The sequence below is a fragment of the Penaeus vannamei genome, chromosome 1 (assembly GCF_042767895.1).
Source record: "Penaeus vannamei isolate JL-2024 chromosome 1, ASM4276789v1, whole genome shotgun sequence".
Lineage (NCBI taxonomy): Eukaryota > Metazoa > Arthropoda > Malacostraca > Decapoda > Penaeidae > Penaeus > Penaeus vannamei.
The window spans coordinates 34364997-34369996 of NC_091549.1; positions in this window are offsets into that span (position 1 = coordinate 34364997).

Sequence of the window (5000 nt, forward strand, 5' to 3'; positions counted from 1 at the left end):
AGGCCCAAGTTCCCTTGTTGATGTCGAGGCCGACCATGCCTTGAGTGATGATGACGATCGATGTAACGAACACTGACCCCGTTACGTCTCCCAATCATCATGCGTTGGCGTCAGATGATGCAAGTTCCGACGGAAGACCTAGAACTCCCACCTTCATCAAGCGCCCTATGGAGCATGGTTCAGACACCAGCAGCACAATATCGTCTTCTGCTACTAAGACATTTAGGCGTGGTGAGGCTCCTACTGATCAGGAGCACTGTGATCAGTATTAGTGCCTTTGCTTCCCGGGACAAACAAGTTAAATTTGTCTTTCAAGAGAACTTGAGCAAAGACGTTAAGATTCGTTAGCTGTCTGAAATCACCAAAGTTTTCTGCCTCGATCGAGAAATAGCTGAGGTGATATTACCTGCCGCTTGGTAAACATTTCAAGAAAACGTCAGAGCATCATCAACAGCATCATAAAAACCAAGTTCTTACCCTTATTCCTTCACGTTCAAGACACTATTGAACTTTTTCTAGCCAAGGAAGTGTCAGGAGTGTACATTGTTCGTCATTTCATCAAAATGGAACACCCATCAACTACCTTGTTAATTGGTCTCACAGAACCGCCCCCGCCTGTTGTAAATTTCCCTTTCCTTCCATGTTTCCGTCCTTGTGAGCTGTGCAGGATGAAGGATGAGCAGCTGTGGTGCTCTAATTGCTGGGATATCGGTCATGTATCACAATACTACTCTGCCTCATATATATTACCTCTGTCATGACCTCCACTGAGAAGATCAATGTCGTCGCGTCTCACCTTTAGAGGCTTGGAGATCTAATGCCACCCTTGGATCCCTCTTTTCGTGAGCCAGAAATCCACACACCATCTGGCACTGCACGCTGTTATGCCTCACCCTCCTCTCCCTCCCGGAGAGCCAAAGGTAAACTTCAATAATCAAATGTTTTATATTATCCCATGGAATGCTTTCGGAATCCAACACCACTCCACTCCATGGTCACTACACTCGAACCATATGATTATTCTCATCCATCCACTTGCTTTGTCTTATATGAATGGGCTCATTACCTGCATTCATTCGCCCATGCCTCATCAGCTTTGTTGGTGCTCTGTAAATGTTGACATGACTTTCTGAGGTTACAGTGGGAGATGGTGAACTCCGATTGTGCAAGTGTACTCCGTCCCTGGCGTGATTAATCTTCCAGCCCTTTCAAGTCCTGCAGATCATGGCAGAGTCTACATGAGGGATTTCAACACCCTGCTCTTGATGACGTTTCTCCTACTTCCAGTCGCCGTTACCACCTCACCCACTGGAACACTGAAGGAGCCACACATGCTCGCGGGGGTACCTTTGATTGCATTGTAACATATGGTTTTGTGTCATTCTATGTCGGCCGCAATTCTATCCCTTCTCTTTTCTCTGACCGCATTGCTCTTAGCCTGCAAAATTTCCTGCCGACTCAAGGGGATCGTCTAATAATTTTTTGGTCAAAATCCTTGCCGATTTTAAGATATAAAGTTCTAAAAAGTTTCAGGGTCTCCGAATCTCTCTTGAATTTTTAATGCCCACCCGCTATTTTTATGATGATAGCAGCCACTTTCGATGTCCACCGAAATATCATTTTTCACCTTACCTTAGAAAATCAGAAATTGTGGCAACGATCAGATATAGTACAAATATGAGATGATTTTCAGAGATCTTATAAAATTTTACAAATGAGACCAACCTTCATTTTTTCAGAATCTCAAAAATCTGAAAAGCGTAAAAAGAATAAATAGATAATAATAATGACATTTTGTATGCAAATAAATAAGAATAACATACCGTTCATTTAGAGTATTTTATGTTTATGATTGGATCACATTTCGTCCGTTTCATTCTTTAGCAAAATAATATAGACATACAACGCCCCCCCCCCCCCCAGATGATCCGGATCACCACCAAAATCTTATGGAATATAAGTTCAGCTAAGGCACATTTCATTAAAAATCTGTCCATAACTTTATGAATTAGAAAAAAATCCTGGATGTAGATCACCACTAAAATGTAACGGCGTTTAGGTTAGGTAAAGACACACTTCAGGTAAAAATTTCATTAAAATCTGTTCCTAACTCTATGCTACCCTTATAACAAAATATAAACAACCAAACAACAAACATACAAACGAAGGTAACAATATTTTCAAATATAAGGTCATAAAATACACGGTAATGATCTGTATATACACAAATATCGCATATACATACTGTTACACCATCCTATGTTTGTATTTCACGGGAGTGTTGGTGTGAAAGGTGGGTGTTTCTGGCCTCAGGAACACGTGCGCGCGGCCTCTTCTCTCGCGTCCCGGCTTGCGAGTGTGATGTTCAGTGGCAAGGAGAACAATATTTCAGACCGGAATTTAATGTTGTAAATAACAGATGATTTGTCATATAGAACTATTTCATATATTTGTTATCCATAGGGAAAAAAATACAAAGTTGAAAAAAATTGCTATATTTCTATACACTACTTTGTTACACGTAGCACACACACTTTCAATCCGAAATAAACGTAATATGGCTCATTTTGTAGTTAAATAGAAAATCTTTTGAATGATGCAATTAGTTTTTTACAGATTTTTTTTCACATGCTTCTTTTAAAAGTGATATTTATCAGAAAGCCTCTTTTGTGGTGTTTTAAAAGTACTCTTAAGTAAAATATTCCCATAAAGAAGAAAAAAGGTCGAAATCGAAAAATAAGTTTTCACATATCATAGAAGAAAAAAGTGTGTTCTATTCAGAAATGAAATCAGAATGGCTGTATTATTTTTTGGTTAATTTTTGCAGAGAAACATGCAATCAGTTGGACCCTACCCTAAGGGAAATTTTTTTTTTGTGACACTGTTGGGAATTTATGCAATATTTCGGAATGAGGTAGATGATAGAGAATTACTCTTCATGAAGATTCTTCTTCTCCCTTTAATTGTCCAAAAAAGAGGGAGAAAAAAACTTTAATGGCCGTTATTTCACTTACTTGTGCACTAAAACTCTAACAAACGCAAAGTCAGTCCAAAATAAATGTATAATGGTTCATTATATATATATATATATATGTGTGTGTGTGTGTGTGTGTGTGTGTGTGTGTGTTTGTGTGTGTGTGTGTGTGTGTGTGTGTGTGTGTGTATATATATATATATATATATATATATATATATATATATATATATATATATATATAATCTAGGGAATGTAGAGAATAGTTTTTTTCCCCTGTTTCTTGTAAAAGTGACATATATATATATATATATATATATATATATATATATATATATATATATATATATATATATATATATATATATATATATGAAAAAAATAACTACTGGAGCTCTTCACCATAACCCATAGAATCTGCCCAGGATCTCAGTACTGCTTCGTCTGCCCAGTCAGAAGCTTGTAATCTTCCCACACATTCAAGAGCCACTCTCCTCTACTCTCTGTCCGATGACTGCAATATTGAAGGAGGAAGACGATGTGCCATTAACGGAGGATGAACTGCAACATGCTCTTGATGAAACGAAGCTAACTCCCTTGAGGATGACGGTCTTACATGTCAAGTGCTCTGCCTTCTTCAGAAATTTCTTGGGAATCCTCTTCTACAACTGCACAATCTTTGCTTACGACAGGGATATATGTCTTCTGCCTAGACCTGTAGCATAATTGTTCCAATCTCAAAGCCTAGTACTGACAAATTTAGGCCTATCTCCCTTACTTATTGCTATAAGAAAGTGGTTAAATGCATCATTCTTGCTCTGCTCATGCATCACCCTCAGGATACACTCTCTCCTGGAATGTATGGTTCTTCCACAAAAAAGTATACATCAGTCTAATGAAGGTCTACTCCCGTCTTCCCCCACGAGTGTCATTGCCTTCCTTGATCTTAAAAGCTTGTTCAATGTTGCCAACAGGGGAAGTATACTCGACCAGCTATTAGAGTCTGGTGTTAAGGGAAACCTCTTGAGGTTTTTCTCTGCAACAGAACCTGCCGTCTCATCATCTCCCCAGAAAAGAGCAGAATCCGCAACCTCTGCCATAGTTCATTATTGGTAGGAATGTTATCCCTCACACTGCACACAGTATATGCACGTTTGTAAGAAAACGAGTTAACCTTACCATTATAGACCTCCATGACCATCTACAGCACAGCTTCATCTCTCTCAAGGGGCTCACAAACAATGCTACAGGCGTCTCAATCCATGTTGCATGGACTCTTCATATACATTTCCTTTGGTCAGTTGTCTACCTCTCCCCTTTGTCAACTACCGAGGAAAGCATTCGATCCTCTAGAGATATTTAAAAATCGGTTAATGAGATTTACATTAGGTTGATAATCTCCACCCAAATAGTTAATTTACAACCTGAACTGAATTTGCCCCGAACTTTGCTGCTATCATCAGAACATCGCTTGACCCAAGGTGAAAAGGTGGCTTTAACTTTGATAAACTAAATGTTAATGTCCCAGTACCAGAAGTTGTTCCTTGCTTACCCCCATGGCGAGTTCCCCACACAGTGTCACACTCACACTGACCAAACGTGACTCCTCTCCTACAGAAACAATTAGAACTGGCGACCATTGAAGGTGTTTCCACGCTAGACCCCGTCGTGCATAATCTCTATGTTGATGGCTTATTGTAGGCATATGGAAGTGCAGCAATGCCATATTCTCCCCCACCATGCAGCTGCCTGTGGGTTGGCCACAGTCTACCTCATTCCTGAAGCTCCGCCTTCTGTGAACTTTGTGGCCTCCTGGATGCAATACCTCTTATTGTTCAAGAAAAGTAAATAATGTGATAGTCTGCAACTCCAAATTAGCACTTTTTGTGCTCTCCGTGTTGTTCAGGAAATAAAATGTCAACTCGCCATTGCCTAAGATACCTCAATCTACACATCCTTTGAGTGGAGACTGTCTCATATCGAACTTGCTGGTAATGACACTGTTGATCGCCTGGCCAAGGCTGCC